Source organism: Labeo rohita, chromosome 6, assembly GCF_022985175.1.
Source record: "Labeo rohita strain BAU-BD-2019 chromosome 6, IGBB_LRoh.1.0, whole genome shotgun sequence".
NCBI classification, from domain to species: domain Eukaryota; kingdom Metazoa; phylum Chordata; class Actinopteri; order Cypriniformes; family Cyprinidae; genus Labeo; species Labeo rohita.
Window position 1 is genome coordinate 979,023 of NC_066874.1, and position 19,015 is coordinate 998,037.

Genomic DNA, 19,015 nt, shown 5'->3' on the forward strand with positions numbered 1-19,015 from the left:
AGGACACACAGAAAAGGCCGCCGCTACTGAAAGCTTTTATTTGTGACGGGCTTGTTTCTTTTTTGGTTTATGTATGTGTGTGAGCCTGTTTGTTACCGCGGCTCTTATCTGTGCTGGTGTATGTGTAAGGTGTGAGAGGATGAAAGCCGTGTGGGTGACAGGAACTCAGCTGCGGCACGGCAGAAAGAAACTAATCAGCCTTTTACAGCTTGAACCGAGGTGGTTAGGTAGCCTTACGCTAACCGCACACGCGCTAGCTCTGTCACCGCTACAAATTGGCTTCTTACAGAACTCAAGGTGCCAACGGACCATTAGACGCACAAAAGCAAGAGTTTTCCTAGCATCTCATGTAAAAAAAAAACCCAGCACCTCCCCGCCGAGTAAAACACACACTGTCTGCTCCTGATCAGGGATGTTTGGAGCTCTGGAATACCTCTGTTCTGTTGAAGCTAAGATGTTTTTTCACAGTATAAAATGTTCAAAAACGCCTCTCTCCCTTCTGTAAAGTCAACAGAATCAACAACATCTCTCTACACAAGACCTGGATATTAGAGTAAATAAGAGCGCAGCTCCTCTTAGCACCACACAAACGTGGCCTTATTCTCTAATGGCTTGAAAATAAATCAGACGTGCGCGCACACGCACCTGCACGCGTGGTAAACAGGTTGACAGAGAGGAAGCTGTCACCAATTAGCGGCAGTGCTAATCTGGTTGTGTCGAGAGGATTATACTCTGTCCTGGTGGGACGGGGGAGAAATTTCATTTCCTGTGCAGCGTTCGTAGACTCTACCTGAGTCAGCGGAGCTGCGCACGTCAAATCCGTGCTGAGATAACAGTTAATCATCTCTCGCCCTGAGAAACTGTTTCCCTCCACTGGGCCGAGCACCCGGCGCTTCATTCCTTCTGAAAACACACGTGAAAATGTGACCTAACCTCTCACCAACGCCAACACAGGAAACACACGCGAGGAGACGCTGCCTCCCAGAATTCCTTGAGATCTTCCACTGTGTTATTTCAACTGCCATTTTAACTAGTTTACAAGGTTCCTGGGGAGTTCCTGTGTACAACTTCAGAAGCCGAAAACGTATTCTAATGATTCTGGTCTGAATAAAATGGGAGTGTTGTGCAATTTTATAGCTAGCTAGCCATCTTAACCTATTTCAGTAAGTACCATTACTAATACTACCATTTTACTTTGTGATTTTTCAAAACTAAACGTGCAATAAGGAAAACAAATGTAGGCCGAGGTTTGAATTTATCTCTGAGGAATTGATTGAATGGTGGCTGGAAAAGAAAAGGAACTGATGACTGAAAAGGAATGTTGTTTCAGACATGGAACAGATTATGAAAACAAACTATGTGGAATGAAGTTAAATAATACATCCTAATTACTGTATGAGATTAGATTTAGTGCAGGCAAATAAAAGATAACACACTATCTGGGCTTCTTACAATTTACTATGTTGGGGATTTTTGAGCGTGCATCTATGCATGCTTTTTGGGCTTACATGATCAACAGAAAGGGGTGGTATTGAAATTTTATTGCACTATAATACTATGCATATTGAGTCACTGCCATTATACAAATATATCTGAAACACAAGCATTTGCAAAACCAAAAGTAACTATGACTGGCTAAGAAAAATAAAAGCAAACATTTGGACTACTCTGAACTACCACCATCAACAGAAAAGTAGACGAACTAGACATGTGTTAAGAGTGTGAGGTACAGTATTAGCTGTTAACCTAAGTAAAAACCAAAAACACAAAAGGAGGGAGAGGTGGGGCCTCTAGGCTTTTTGTATTAGGCTTTGAGCTGTATGTGAGAGATAAGAGAGAGACACAGATTCGGTGCATGTGAGGTCAGAGAGGTTCGAGGTACGAGCGCCTTATCGTGTTGTTTTGTTCCTGTGAAAATTTAGGTGGAGTCGTGCATTCAGCCGTCATGAAGGACGAGCATCCGAACACGACACTTCACAACTGTGTGCGTGTTTGCACGCTTGCAAGCTCAGTGCAGTTTATCTGTGTCAAATCATATGCAAATAAGTACTCTCTGCTTTTAAAGTGTTACAGATTCACTACAGTGAATTTTGACAGCACTTCCTCACATTAGATCTTCACTGTCGGTTTTTGTCTTTATTTCATTATTTTGCACTGAAAACACACACGGTCCTGAAGCGGGAGAGAAAGTGTCCATCTGTCTGAAATTTAAGCAGCCTACACTGACACAAATTCCCAGAGAGAGGAGTGATTTCCTCAGGTTTAACTAAATAATTTATGCTCACCTCACTTTAGCATGATGAAGCAATTTTAGCTTGTACAGCTACACGCACACACACTAAAGAGGGTGAAAGATAGAGAGCGAGAGCAAGACTTCCTGAATATCTGAATAATTCAAACTTCTAGACAAGATGAACAGAGAAATCTTACTTTTCCTCACGAAGGAAATTCTTGGACTGTTAAAATGGGAGTGACCCCAGAGCTGGACCGTTATACAGATCAAGGCACTGTCCTGTGCATTAACACTCACAACAACTTTGTTCGGAACACAGCACTAGCTTACTTAATGTATTCTGCCCATGTATTCTGCATGCTGCATCACATCACTTCCTCAAGACTTAATTCTGTGCTTGATCTTCTCACAATATCCATACACAGAAGTTGGCCACTAAGTATAAAGTCAGGAATAAAATGAGGAAGTGATAATGCATAGACTCCACTGTTTAAAAAAATTATTTTTAATGACAGTCTGATCAAACAAGCAGTGTTATTTTAGTATCACTGATATGCTATTACATTTTTTATTTTGATTTTTTTTAATACAATTTCTGCTTTCATTTCAATTTTAGTTTGTAGTTGTAGTGATTTTGTTGCGTTTTCGTGATTTTTACTAGTGTTTTATGTCTAGATTTTTTTTTCTGTTTTAAATTTTATTTTAATATGATGAATGATAAAGGTGGCCTTGGCAACCAGATGGAATACAACAAGTAACCAAAATTATAATTTTATAATTTTTTATAATTATGAAATATTTTTTATAATAGGCAAAAACAACAATAAAAAACAAACAAACAAAATAAAACAACCATGCCTATACATTCAGATATAATACTGCATCCTGCAGAAGGATTTAGATGGACATGTTAGCATGCTGTTTCCAAACTGGCGGCATCCCAATTTGCATAGTATCCATTCTAAATAGTATCTGTAGTATCGATCCTAAATGTGTGAGATTAGAATTAGTGATAGTAGATTGTATAGATAGTATTACATAGAAAGTATTGTGGATTTTTAAGTGTGCATCCATGCATGCTTCTTGGCTTATATTATCCACAAGAAAGGGGTGGTTTAGTATCAAGATGCAATCTTACGACACTGTAGTACTATGCAAATTGGGTTACTACCACTATATCTGAAACACGAGCATCTGCAAAATCATAACCAACTATGACTGGCTCAGAGATGCGATCAGACTCATTGAGGAACAGATCCGATTAGTTGAATGGACCCGTGTGGCCCGTTTAAGAGAACAAGAGATGTGTGGCAGACAGAAGTGAAGAAATTGGAGGTGTTGTAACATTAGAAGGTCAGATTCGTTTTCCTCCGAGCACCGTACGGCAGGGATTTGTGAGTCAACAGCCCCTCCGGCTTCCTGTCAGCGCTCTGAATCAAACCACGAGGGAACGCTGGCCCTCGAACCCGACACGACCGACTCGCTGGAGAACAAAATACAAACCCGCTTTTATCAGAGTGTGTCGAAATGCAAAAGGAAGTGAAGACAGCGACGTCCCAGCGATGTCAAGGTTGTGGGTTCGATTCCCTGGGACTGTGCATACACACATATAAAGGTTCCGAAAGGATGTTTTTGCAGCAGTGCAATAGAAGAACCATTTTGGCTTCCTTAAAGAACCCTTCAGTGATCAGTTCCATTTTGCAGAACCTTTAAATAATCTAAAGAACCTTTAGATCCACGGATGTTAAAGGTTCAACATGCAACCATCAATGCAAATTCACTGAAAAGTGGTTCTTCTAAATGTTTTTCCTATTGCATCACTGCAAAAACCCCTGTTAGAGTCTTTATTCCAAATCAAATGTATGTCTTGAAATGCATGCCAAATGCAAAACATGCAACATAGTTAGAAGGAACATAACAGGTGCGGCTCGGAGTTGCACTTGACCTTGTACAACCTCTCCAGTCATGAATTCCTGTAGGATTCACTGGGCCGGGATGGATTCTGAGCGGAAGAAGGTCGAACAGTCAGCGAACGGATCTGTGCCTGTTGTTGCATAGTATTTGGCAGGAACATCTAAACGCGCTCATTCCGAAATCGCAGAACAACTGCAAAACGCTCGTAGAGAAAATACTAGCAGGGTAGAAATGCCAGCGAAAAGAAGTTGAGTAGAGATGAACAGAGTGAGGGGGAGGAAGAGAAATACAAGATTAAGCCGAATGTGTGTTAACTTTCATCGTGTAGGTTAGTGCTGGATATTTACAGGCCACGTTGGCTAAACAAAGACTGATATGCTGAGAGACCATCATAAAAATCAATACATCAGTAAACCCCCACCTGCACCGGCCCTCTCACTGTGTGTGTGTTTGTGCGAGCATAGATCACGTTTCTAAGGCTTCTGCCTACGCCATGATCAGAGCAAGAGAGCAAAACCTTCTGGGATTTTGCAGAGGACCAGCCCACACACACACACACGCGTGTTTGCATGTGGCCTGTAGCCTTCAGAAACGGCTCTTCTTGAAATAAGGTTATAAGAACTCCTTATTATGAGATGCATGTATATAAATGCCTGTTTTATGGTTTATAGAGCACAATTTGTTTGCGTTTATTTGGCCCAGGAGTGCCGTATCCTATTCAGTATTGCTTTCAAGCAGCTCCACACTCAAAGTGACATGATATTGTGACTACAGTCACAGATAAAGGGTGTTTGTTGGACACGGCACACAGAAGTGACCATATGCACAATATAACACAACTTCACTGCTGTGTGTGAATTAAACATAATATTAATGAACACTGGACAGACTTTAGATTATCGTACAGGCACAGACAAAAAACACACACACATAAAATCTGTGTGTGTGTGTGAGAGAGAGATGTGGGGTGAGGGTCTGTTTTTGGCCCCGAGGGCTTGTGGGATACATCGAGAGAGAGATTTGGTCAAACAGTGTGGCAGATATGAGCGCAGGGCTCATAAATACAGTCGGCATCATTAATATTTCAGCGTAATGCTTCAGTTCTCTAATTAAACTTGTGGCTGATAGATGCCATTGTCCCATCATTACCTTCATCAGCTACAGCCGCAAAGATTTCATTAGCACTAATGACAAATTATCAGCACTAGTTCTGCTGCTACTACAACAACTATGACTTACATTATTATTATTATTATTATTGTTATTTTTATTATTAAATGCCAGTCAGAAATTATTCATGAGTTCTTGAGAATGTATTTAATATATTTATGCATAATAATAATATAATTTTTAAAAAATATTTATACTAAATCAATATGTAAAATATAATGAACTCAATAGGGGAGATTTGTATCTTTCAGTCTTTTGTGCAATAAAAAAATCCTGTCTAGAATGACAAACAATTGCAAATCATGCTTCATCATGGACAACTGACTATTTAAAAATGACAAGTTGTTTTATGTCATTTCTCAGCATCCAGTTTTAACATTAAATGCATCAACCAAACTGTGCCATTTTTTAAATATATGTAATATTTAATATATAATATTTTAAATAAAATTGATGAATACCTAGATAGTATTATAATATGGCATATTACATTATAAAACTAATATTATAATATAAAACTGTCTTAAACACATGTTGCTGACCTTTTATTTTATTATTTTTTATTTTTTTTGTGAATTTAATGATGGATTTTGGCATTTCATTGCTGATGAGGTAAATAAGGCCTGCAGATGTGCTTGGCCAAGCACTAGTGACGAATTATCAGCACTAGGTCTGCCGCTACTACAACTTTCACTTACATTGTTATCATTATTATTATTATTATTATTATTACTATTATTACTAATAAATACTAGCCAGAAAAGATTCATGAGATATTCAGAATGTATTTTATATGGATATTTATACATAATAATATTATTCAAAAAATAGAAAAAACTAAACTAAATAACTCTGAAAAATATTCAGACAAAAAAATATATATATTAAGGCAGTTTTGTATCTTGCAGTCTTTTTGATCCAATAAAAAATCCTCTCTAAAATGACAAACAATAGCAAATCACGCTTCATCGGAACGACTGACAATTTACAAATGACATTTTATGTCATTTTCCAGCATCCAGTTTTAACATCAACAAAACTGTGCATGTCAATGTAATTTTCATGTAATATATTAATTGAAATTGATGAATAATACGGTGTATTATATTATACAACTGTCTTAAACACACTGATATTTGCTGATCTTTTACAGTGTTTTTGTTGGTGAATTTGCTGCTGGATTTTGGCAGTTCAGTGCTGATGAGGTGAACGAGGCCTGCAGACGCGCTTGGCCAAGCACTATTGCAGCCCTGATAAACACTCACTGACTCACACACTGGAGCGATAGCGGCTGTAAAGCTCTTGAGTTAGAGCACATCCACACCTTTTTCTCTCCATGAAATGGGTCAGAGGTCAGCGGCCGCTGTGGGCGTCATATTGGTCCTGATGTTTTCAGATCTCAGCTCTTGACTGACATCATTGACAGCTCCTTAAAGAGCCGATTATTCCAGAATAAAAGAAGGAACTGAGGAGTTTTTTTAAACAGGATCTTGAAGAGATTTACGGTCCAACAGACAAACAGAAAGCTGAAATGAATTCGGACTCTGGGGAGAAAACGAAAACTGGGCCGAAACGGTTTTATTCTTCAGAGTTTCCCCTGATTCTGCGTGAGCGGGCTGGAGGTCAGAACAAACCGGCCACAGCTGCCAGAGAAAAAACAACAAAACCTCCAGCTGACTCCGGCTTTCACATTAAATATAGTCGCTCTTACTGGTACGACTGAAAAAGTGTCACGGCACGTCCGTCCAGGTCCGCTTTTGAAGGCAAAACCACACGGCTCCAGAATATCACACACCGCAGTCGATATGCAGTGGTGGGAACGGGAAATATAATGTGACCGCTCTAGTTTTGATGTAGCTTTTATCTAGATTAATTCATACTGTCTGAATATGAAATCAGTAGTGAGCAGCAGCAATATTACATTGCCTGCTGCCTTTCATGCTTTTTTTTTTGGCCAAAATCTAAGGCCGTGGAGTACACAATCCCAGAATGCATTGCCACAAGCTCAAAAAAAAAAAAAGAAAGAAAGATAAAAATGGTAGCGGTGCTGGAAGAATTGTTTATAAATTCAGTATATACAGTGCACAAAATTTTGGGGTAAAATGACTATTTTTGATAATACTAATTAATAACTCTTTTAATAATAATGAATAATAATAATAAAAGCATGCATATATATACACTACCGCTGAAATGTTTGGGATCTGTAAGACTTATGACTTAGTTAAAATATTATTTTTTAATATATTTCAAAATATAATTTTTTTCTGTGATGCAAAGCTGAATTTTCATCAGCTGTTACTCCAGTCTTAAGTGTCACATGATCCTTCAGAAATCATTCTAATACACTGATTTATTATTGTCAATGCTGGAAACAGCTGTGTTGCCAAATATTTTTTGAATCCGGTGATTCTTTTTTCAGGATTCTTTGATAAATAACAAGATAAAAAAAGAGCAGCATTTATTCAAAATATAAATATTTTCATATTTCATTCAACAATGTAAATCTATGCTATCACCTTTTTATTAATTTAACACATCCTTGGTGAATAAAAATATTAATTTCCTTTAAAAAGAAGAAAGAATAAAAATGTACTGACCCCAAACTTTTGAACAACATGTATATTGTTAGAAAACCTTTTTATTTTAAATAAACGCTTTTCTTTTTAACCATTTATTAATCAAAGAATCACGAAAAAGTATCACAGGTTCCAAAAAATACATATATCATGTGACACTGAAGACTGGAGTAATGATTCTGAAAATTCAGATATAAATTAAATTCGAATGTATGTTAATATAGAAAAACGTCGTTTTACATTGTAATAATATTTCACAATATTATTCTGTATTTCTGATCAAATGAACACATTTTATTTCAGTTAACATTTTATTTATGTTTTCTTTTTTTTTTTTTAATGCTCCGGGCACTTTGATGATGAATTTGCACATGAATTTGCAACCTATATATTCAAAATCAGCCACCTGCGATGTTTCTTTTTGATCAGAATGCTGTCTATTAAGGACAATCACTAGGGTTTGAAACTAGGCTTACTGTACACATCGAAGACTGTTTAGGATGGTTCCTCTAACTCTGATAAACAATAAATTGTTTTTAGCTTGCTAATTTCAGAGAGCATTTCCTTTGCCTATTTTAACAGCTAGCACATTTCAGCAGCGGTTAGTCACTATATTTCTGGTGTGGCAAAAGGAGAGACATCGCACAAGTGTTTCATCTTATCTTTGTGTTTCTCAGAATATACTAATTTACCACCTATTGGTCACAAGTTCAACACACACACACAAATGCAAGCAGAAAGCCCTGTGTACTAGAGCTCGCAGAAAAAAAAGACGCAACCGGAATGAAAAGACGTGCAATGTGCAGTCGTGCCGAGAGAGAAGCGGGCGATGTGGGGCGCGGGGGAAAAGGTATCAGCCCTTGTCAATTTCAGGTATTTACACTTTGGTGGTTCTGGGTGTTTTGTCCTAAGGTGGCACCTTTAGTGCGGCAGATGTGTGAGAGAGTGGCATCCTGAGTCGCGCCCCAGGGCCTGCTGGGTAATTCGGTGATGTCAGGGAAGGGTTGAGGAGAGCCGAGCTGACAGACTCCAAGACCAGAGGGCACAACTTCCACTCAGCTGGATCAGAGGCCTGCAAATCGCTTATGAATAGTCATTAGAGTTTCATTACCTTCTCCTCCCTCTCTCTCTCCCTCTTTCTCTCTCTCTCGTCGCCACACCAAATGTCTTTTGTCATCGTCACAAGGTGCAGCATTTAATTGCCAATTGATTTCTTTCTTTCTTTCGCCGCTCTCCAATATGACAACATGTCACACGGTTAAACAGTGGCGGCGTTCCCGAGGGGATCGAATCGAGTCCTGATCTCAGAGCATTCGCACGGCTGCAAACGCTTTGGACTTCTTCAAATCACATCTATAATTAATACCAAAGAAAATCACAAACCGTAATATGAGCTTATGCGGGGAGTAACTACAGTAGAACCGTTACCAACTCAACTACATTATTCAGGAGCCTGACAGACATTAACCAGCAGTCAGTTACGTTTTACAAAGCAAAATCATGTTTCATAATAAACCCCCACTTCATTCGCTTTTATGTATGCTGTTTTTTTATCTGATTTTGTTTTTTTGTTTACTATATAATGTATGGAGACTGTTTACGGATTAAATATGTAAAAATATTTGCAGATATTAGATTTGGTACCTTGAGACTTGTGCAAATGTTTTTTGGGTTGTGATATTGATCCAATCCAGTGATTAATGGGTTTTTTTTTAGCTCTAGTTGTAAATATAGCCGAAGAGAATCATATGACTGAATGACACTTGCTAAAACTGCATTGGTGAATCTGATTCATTTATTTTATTTTAAAATGGATCTATTTTGCATTTCCATCATTTCAGCACTTTTTTGTCATTTTTATTTGTTGTTTTTTTTTTTTTTTGTTTAATGAAAATATTTCTATATAGTTATTTGTTTTTATTTTAGTATATTGGCATAAAAAATGAAAATGATATTTTTTTAAATAAAAAAAAAATCTATATAGTTCTTTGTTTTTATTTCAGTTTTAGTTTTAGCTGTCTTGGTATATCGGCATCAAAATAAATGAAAATGAGAAATGTTTATTTGGCAATTACCTGAAATAAAATAATGTTAACATTTTCTGCACTCTATTTCATTTCAAATATTTCTCAGTAGTCATTTTATTAGTTTTTTTTTTTTAAATGGAAAATCTATTTCTATATAGTTCTTAGTTTGTATTTTAGTTTTAGTCTTAGTATATCGGCATCAAAATAAATGAATATAAGAAATTTTCCGCAATTAGCTGAAATAAAATAATGTTAAGATTTTCTCCTTTTTATTTTTGTTCTTTGCATTTTAACTTTAATTTTAATTTTAGTAATTGTTTTTTGTCATTTTTATTACTTATTGCTTTTATTAAAAAAAATAAATTCTGTAAAGTTTGTAATTTTTATTTCAGTTATTTTAGCATATTAAGTTAAGCTAAATAAAAATGGAAAATGCTGCTTTGGCAACTAGCTGAAATAAAATGAGGTTAAGATTTTCTGTTTTCTTTTTTTTATGGTTTAGGTTAAGGTTTAGGCTTTACGGTTTTAGTTTTGGTTAACTGTAACGACTGGCGATCATGTACAGGCCAACACGCATGTTTTGCTCGGTATCCGTCAGTTACGTGCGTGTAGCGTGTTGGACGTGGGACCGACCGCTCCCATCGCCCGCCAGTAAAGCCATCAAAACGCGGGCCGCTCTGACAGGTGAGCCAACGGCCCCTCCAACTCCCCCTCGTGTAGCGCTTCTCCTCTAAAATCTCCATCTCTCTGCTCAGCGTCTGACACGCTTCACGTTCGACTTGAGCAAGCAGGCCAGAAAAAACAGAACAAAGACAAGTGGAAAGAGAAAATGTGAGTTGTGTGTCATGTTCTCGGTTGTATCTTGTTTCCGTTCAGTGATTTTAGACCTCTTTTTTTGTGTCGGCCTAGAATTCTCTCAGTCTGCGATGAATACCGGCGTGTTTGCCATTGTGTCGACATATCTGAACACGCGCGATTATCAGGCAGGTACACGCGCTCTCCGGCGCTCTGCGTGTGTGAATAGTGTCAGGCCCGCTTAATAAAACACGATCCGGCCTGTATTTACTAAACAATTTCTCTCGTCGCTGCGGTTCGTGGGAGCGCGCATTGTTGCCGGGATACGTGAAGCGGCGGCGCTCTCCTTTGGCTCGCCGTGCGGGTTGATTACTGACTCACGCCTTTAATACGCCGCATAATGAGCAAATCTCAGAAATGCAGGAGCGCCATTCGAACCCAACAATGTGAGCCGGTAATGCGTGTGTGAGTGTGTGTGTCGGAGGCCCATGCATGTGTGTAATAATGAGACTTGTGCTGGGTAATGTTCACTCTATTGTAGCAGAGCAAACACAGCGGCGCATTTAACTGCTCAGACGTGTTTCGAAGAATAGCAGCATAGCATCTCTCTCTCTCTCTCTCTCTCTCTCTCTCTCTCTCTCGCTCGCTCGCTCGCTCTCTCTCTCTCTCTCGTGATTGGCAGCTCTAGAGGTTGCCAGCGCTGTTTCTTCAAACCTTTTTCAGTGTAGCAGGTGCGCCGTCCTGGTTAACAAGCGATAATTACACATTCTCTGCCGCCCAGACACAGATCAGGTCACTGCCACAATTACAGGCCTTGTTTTAGAACGGCTGACAGAGAGAAGCGTTACTGTCTCTATCTGTGACGCTCACCGCTGATTACTGCAATGAAACTTACGCTTTAACTGCGATAAAATATGCAATATAGACCGTTGACTCTGCTTTGATCTTGTGTTACAGATTCCTGAAATCACTAATGAAAAGTATTTGTCTGCCAACAAGTATATTTACATTCTCATCTGTCAAATGATCCTAATAAAGCTTGTAGTTTTCTTACTGATGAGAGATAAAGCAGTTCATAAATGCCAATCTATAAAGTCAACATGAAACCCAAATCAACTCTACTTGCTTATTGAAAGTGTTTTTTTATTACTAACATATACCTTTTAAAGGTTTGAGGTCAGTAAGACTTATATTTTTATTCACCAAGGATGCATTTAAGTGATCAAAAGCGCCAGTAAAGACATTTAAAATGCTGCAAAATATTTCTATTTCAAATAAATGCTGTTTTTTGAACTTTTTATTCATCTGTGAATCCTGAAAAAGGATTGTGTGTGATGGTTTTCACAAAAATATTGGGCAGCACAACTGTTTTCAACATTGCTAATAATCAGAAATGTTTGTTGAGCAGCAAATCAGCATATTAGAATGGATCATCTAATGGATCATGTGACACTGAAGACTGGAGTAACGATGCTGAAAATTCAGCTTTGATCACAGAAATATATTACAATTTAATAGATATTCGCATAGAAAATGGATATTTTAAATTTAAATATTATTTCAGAATTTTGCTATTTTTACTGTATTTTTGATCAAATAAATGCAGTCTTGGTGAGCAGAAGAGACTTCTTTCAAAAATGTTTAAAAATATCTACCTACCCCGAACTTTTGAAGCTGCAAACATGCTACAAAACTCTCTTATTATTGTGATATTCTCACACTCACATGTGAGTTTTTCTGTTATGGAGTGAGTCAAAGCCAATCTCACAAACACTGCATCTTTCCATCACGTGAGGTTTAAACTCAGCCTGCGCTCGATGCACTTTGTTTAAGTATCTCTGCTCATTTCTGCGGCTAATCTCTTCAGCGCAGTTTTTTTACGAGCTGTTAATATTGATTGGTGGGTAAGACGGAGCAGGATGCAATCACAATAACAGGTTTCATTAGTGTGTGTGTGTGTGTGTGTGTGTGTGTGACACACATTGATCAGTGTAATGCTGAGACGCACCTTGAAGAATAATGAGCACTTATTTTAATGACCATCACAATTATCAAGGTCACTGTACGTGCGACAGCTGCCGAGAGCGAGACGGGTTTGCGTTTACAGTCTCGACTCATCCTCTTCTCTGGTTTTATTTCTATCTTTCATGGGTTCTCTGATGCGTGCGGCTCCCTGTCACTCACTCGACGCGTCTTGTAACCCGCCGTCCGCTGCGGTCTCAAACTCACTCTCAGAAACAGTGCATGCTTCAGAGAGCGTGTCTTTATTAGCACACGTGAACCTCTTCTTGAGTCCTTCAATCTGAGCTCAACTACCTAAAAAAAAAAATACAGCCACTCACTCACTTGACTTTAGACTGACAGCTTCTGATGCATGGCGAACATTTACTGTAGTGTTAAAAAAGGCAGAAATTAGATGTTTCTGTTTCTGAACTGTGCCCAGATTTGCCAAAGACTATAATAAGAAGTCAGACATCTCAATATGAACATATATATATATATATTGTATTGCTTTCTAGTATACATACATATCTAGACATTTTTAAATCAAGATACATTTACCCAAGAAGAAAGATTACAGAAGAAAAATAACTAATAAATAATTCAGAAAAATAAACTTTTCCCTTTGAATTAAGTTTATTCTTCTGACACTATTGGCAGATTTTGTCTTGTTTTAAGCAAAAAGTTGTTTTTTTTTTTTTTTAAATATTAAATATTGAGAAAATCGCCTTTAAAGTTGTCCATATGACGTTCTTAGCAATGCATATTACTAATCAAAAATTACATTTTTAATGGAACATGATCTTTAATGATTTTTGGCAGAAAATAAAACTCGATAAGTTTGACCCATAAATGTCTTGTTGCCTATTGCTACAAATATACCTCTGCTACTTATGACTGGTTTTGTGGTCCAGGGTCACAAATGTCATTTTGCTTGTATCTTGATTTAAGAATTTTTATATTTGTACTGAAAATCAAGTCAAAAATTCTTGAAAAATGTTTGTTTGTTTGTTTGTTTATTTGCAGTGTACCTTTGAAGTTATCACAACAAAAGAGTTAAAAAAGTGTCTTCAAATTTTGAGTTTCAGTAAATTCAAACTGTAAGGTTTAGGTTAAACCAACAAATTATTTTCACAGTGACTCGTTTTAGTCTATTTTATTATTCTTAAGGAATTTTAGGAGAAACTTCTAAGACAAAGTTGAGATGTCAATAAAACATATTAAGGAAATCCATTAAGTCTCTTGAGATATAAAAGAGCAACATCTGAGCAACACACAACTCCTAAATGCTGATGCATGTGTGTGTGTGTGTTTGTGTGCAATGATGAGTCTGATTGATTTACACCAGATGGACACACACACTCACACACAAACTCCTCCATAGAAACAGCAGCACAACACACACATTCCAAAACACACACACATGCATCACACTATGCAAGAAAGGTAGACAAACATTCCGTGCGCATGTGTGACGCATTCCGGCGCACCGCTGTTGTCAGTCAGACTTAAATTAGATATGAGTTTATCTAATTGTTTGAATGTCATCTGGGCCGCCCCACAGCAAATCCCCGTCCGTCTAACCCACATTCCCAGCAGTCCAGAGTAATTCCCCATGACACACAGCGACGGGCCGCTCCGTCCGACTGCTGCTCTCCCTGATCATAACGCAGTGTGTCAGCGCGGGCCGCTGCTTTAAAAGAATCAATTAAGTTTTAAAAAGGTGTTCCAGAGCCTCTCCATATTACTATAACAGAGAGTCAGACACATAGATCCTCCAGGGACGACAGACTGTGTGTCTCTCTCTGCGTTTGCACCGCAGCCTTAAAGGGACAGTTACCACAAAAATGAAATCATGTAGCCCCCCTCTTGTTAAGACAAAAGGAAATGTTTAGGAGAACGTCAGAAAGAAATTTTATGGTGCATTTTTGATATATTTAGTGTAAAAGCATCCATTCACGTTCATGCCCACTGGATACTGTAACAAAAATACATTTAAAAAACAAATGACATGAAATTTCCCAACATATAAAGTAAAGGCCTTTTCTCACCAAGAACAATAACTGTAATGATAATGATAAAGATTGTTAATAAGAAATTGTTGGAATCACTTGAACAATAGATGATGAACAATAAAAAAACAAGCCAATCAGAATCCATCCTACTTTAAAGAGCTTGAGCATTTAAAGTGGCAGACGACAAAACTGCAGCGTGCACTTAGAAAAAACAATGTATTGTCAATTGTTGTGGACAGTTATCATTAAAATTGTCTTTATAGGTATTATTCTTGGTGTAAATGGGCCTTAAGAAAACTTTAACCATTACTGTAATTAAATTCCAGTATTTTTTTTTTTTTTTTTTTTACATGGAAAAGAGCAGCATGAACATTCTACTAAACATCTTCTTTTGTCCTCCACAGAAGAAAGTCTGTCTACGGGTTTGGAACGACATAAGGATGAGTGAATGATATCAGAAGTTTTCTTTTTCAGCAAACTGTTCCTTTAATTTGTCATCTAGTTACATCCCTTCTCTGGTTTCACCTGCATGCGTGTGTGCGTGTAGCCAGCAGCGCTGCTCTGTTTTGCCGTGGGGTAGAGATGAACCCGAGGCTGTTGCCCTTGCCCTGTCAGAGCCCCTTTAGCATGAGCGATCTCTTTTCAAAGGCCGGTCTGACGCGCCGCAGAGACGTACGAGACTCAAACGGAGTGAAGTGGAAACTAATCGTCTGTTTCTTTCCCACCTCGACAGATGAGAGACGAAGCGCAGCAGCTGCTAGATTTCAATCAGGTGAGACGTCGCAGGAAAAAATGCATCTCTTTGAAGAGCTCTAGAGAGCAATAAGTGCATAAAAGCTTGTATGTGTGTGCTTTAGTAAAGCTCACCGGAGGTTTGGCATGAAAGGCTGATAGGGAAAATTTCCACCTGCATTTGCGCTGTAACTTTCATATCGCAGGGAACGACTTGATATTTGATACTTTTGAGTCTTTTGGTGATGTTAAATATACGTCTTGATACATAAGTGAACCCATTTCATTATATTTATATTATATTATATTTTATTTTATTTATATTATATTTTCATTCATATGCACCAAAGTAATGACACATAAAACTAAACATATTATTTATGCACATATTTTAAAGAAAGTTTATATATATATATATATATATATATATATTATTTTTTATATATAAAATAATATTTTTATTATAACATTTTTTTAGAATAAAAATGTCACGTGGAAACTACTGTGAACTGTTCTGCATTGTGGAAACGAATCACTGAATCAGTCTGGTTTGAATTGAATCAACCTGAATTCAAACTCCTTCTTTGCAACTGAATTTTAAATGCAAAACACTATTAAATATATTATGTATTCACTGTGTTTTTTAATTTTATATCGCCAGCATAAATCACAACTACATTGTAAATATTCATTATGTCATCCAGAAGGGTGATATTAAAGGCTGATTGGGAAAATTTCCACCTACATTTGCACTGTAAAATTTATATCACAGAGAAGGACTTGATATTTGGTACTTTTGGTGAAATATTTAATACATATCTTGATACATAATTGAACCTATGTATATATATTTAATCATTTTTAGTTATATGCACCAATATAATGATACATAATAATAAACATCATTATTTGTGCACATATTTCTTAAATAATACGTGAAAATGCCACATTGACACGGATATGCATGACGCAAATGAATCAGTGAATCAGTATTTTGAATCAGTTCACTAAAATTCAAATGAATCTAATGCCGTTTTTTGCAACTTAGGTTTAAATGTAAAATGTTATTAAAACTGTTCTCTTTCTCATATATTGACAGTCTTGTTTACTTTTATATCAAATTACAAAAGGCTTATTGGGAAAATGTTCACCTATATTTGCACGGTAACATTCATATGGCAGAAAAAGACTTGATATTTGCTACCTTTGGTGAAACATTTAATACATATCTTGATACATAAATAAACCTATTTTTATATATTCAATCATTTTTACTTCTATGTACAAATATAATAAACATCATTATTTATTATTATTATCATTATTATTATTATTTATGCACATATTTTTTTTTAAAGAATACTGGAAAGTGCCACATTGGAACTCAGTGAACATATGCATGATGCAAATGAATCACTGAATCAGTGTTTTGAATAAGTTCCACATGGAAAATTGATATTTGCTACTTTTGGTGAAATATTTAATACATATTTTGATACATAACTGAACCTATTTTTATACATTTAATCATTTTTACTTATATGCACAAATATAATAAACATCATTGTTTATTTATTTATTTATTTATTTATTAAAGAATACATGAAAATGGCACATGGAAACTCAGTGAACAGATATGCTTGATCCAAACGAATCACTGAATCAGTGTTTTGAATCAGTTCACTAAAAATCCTGTTTTAAACTGATTCAAAATGAATTCAAATGAATCTAAGAATGTTTAACTGCAGTTTAAATGCAAAAGACTACTAATACATCTGTATTTCCACTCTCACTCTTTCATATCCACGGTGTTGCTTAAATTTATATGGCCAGCATATTAAATCACAACTATACTGTAAATGCACTGCGTCGTCCAGCACTAGTGCAGGTCAGAGACTCACGCAGCCTCTTTCTATTTCAACTATACAGCTACACATAAACAGAAGAGGAGATCATAACTCTTATTTATGTCGTTCAATTTGCCCGCGCAACTCAACAATTCATTTTCGTGATCAATTACAAAGGCTTCAGGCCTCAGGAATCCATTTTCCGTGACACACAGCAGATCTCCGCACGCATCCTTTCCGCTCGACTCCACCGGGAATATCTACACTCATTTTTACACATCTTTTCTTTTTTGTTTGTTTGTTTGTTAGTCGGGATGTGCGATTGCGTTGCAGGTGCGTCACCTGTTTACTGGCTTTTTGAAGAGCCTTTAAGGCGAAAGAGAGAGAGAAAGAGAAATTCATACAAGCGCTGCACACCAGGTAATATGCATTTGTTCAAACAACAAATGTTTTTTTGACACCCCGGTTGTCAGGAGCGATTGCGGGGAAAATAAATAAAGAAAAAAACCTGATGATATTTTGAAGAAAGGGCTAGATATTCGGCTTTATGGATATTCAAATAGCAGCCGATTTGGGCGCATGTATATTTTGATTTTTCCGCACCCTTTCTCCCATAATGCAGAAGGTTTTTTTCCAATCATTACACCGCTTTGGAGGGGGAGACGGCAGCGGCCTGAGCTCTTCTTTGCTCATGGACACGAAAATTCATTTCAATATATTTACCTCTATGAATATTTTTTTCTCTTTCAGTGGGAAATAATAAAGAGTAAAGTCGGCCTGCCCAATGGTGGAAGCTCCACAGACGCATTAGAAAGGGAAATTGCACTCAGCAGGATGAAAAATCATTGTGTTACCCCAGGTGAAAAATATTGTTGCTTTGCTTAAAAGTGCATGCAAGGCAAGCCGCATTATTAGAATGTTTAAATATTAATTCTTCCAGCGGGTAGTAAAGATGATCGAGACACTGTGTCAACTACTTTATTTTTCTTGCAGGGGCCACAGGAACGCTCTCTTTCTCTCTCTTTCTCCCTCTTTCAGGTTTTCTCTCTGAGCAAACAAACAAACAACGGTTTCATTACAGCAGATTTGGGCCGCGCTTTAGACTTTAATAGTAAAAGCTTCTGGGATCCGCAGATTTCATCATTTTACGGCTGTTTGCGTGCAGATGAAAAGGAATAATTTAAAGACTCCGGTTTGTTCTTGCGAGGTAGATTTAAGTGATGCTAAGAGCCAGGATGTTTCAAATCATATCATCACCGCTTCATCTTCTGCACCTCGCTGGAAACCTCTGTGTGTGCGCGTGTGTGTGCGTTCGAGAATCCTCGAGCCACATCTGAAGAAACGCTAAAGCAAATTACAATTGATCCCGTATGTCAGTCCGTACAGGTAACAGTCAATAATCTGGGATCGCGAGCGCAGCGACAATCTGTGTCGAGTAATTAAAAAGAACTGTCTGTCTCTCTCCCAGGCGTTCAGATGTGCCTCTCGAGGGCCCTTCACCCCTCGTCGCTACAAAGGGAGCACAAATTGAGCAGGATTCTCGAGTTTGCTCACACAAAGCTGGCTTATTTCTGAGGATCTCTTCTGGCTTTCAGGTAAAGTTGCTCGCTTGCCGAGACTTCGCAGAGAAAAGAGTCTCTCTCTCCTGTCGGGATTCGCCACCTGAGACGGATTTCGCTCGGCGCGCTCGATTCGCTCATGC

General features: G+C 37.5%; 1 protein-coding gene and 1 long non-coding RNA gene across 5 annotated transcripts in view; one reads left to right on the plus strand and one right to left on the minus strand.

The window, feature by feature from the left end:
* The window catches only part of zeb2b (zinc finger E-box binding homeobox 2b), a 71,818-nt gene that overhangs the window by 33,450 nt on the left and 19,353 nt on the right, over window positions 1-19,015 (minus strand). Inside the window, exon 1 of one of the 4 annotated variants that reach the window (XM_051111986.1) lies at window positions 8,816-8,945. The exons of the other annotated variants lie outside the window; for them this stretch is intronic. The gene's annotated coding sequence lies outside the window, so the exon portion shown is untranslated. Of the gene's footprint in view, window positions 1-8,815; window positions 8,946-19,015 lie in introns of those variants that run through there. 4 annotated transcript variants of the gene reach the window in all.
* Window positions 15,410-18,447, plus strand: LOC127166590 (uncharacterized). Its single transcript, XR_007827923.1, has 3 exons — window positions 15,410-15,506; window positions 18,064-18,172; window positions 18,307-18,447. It is a non-coding gene; the product is annotated as an uncharacterized LOC127166590 (long non-coding RNA).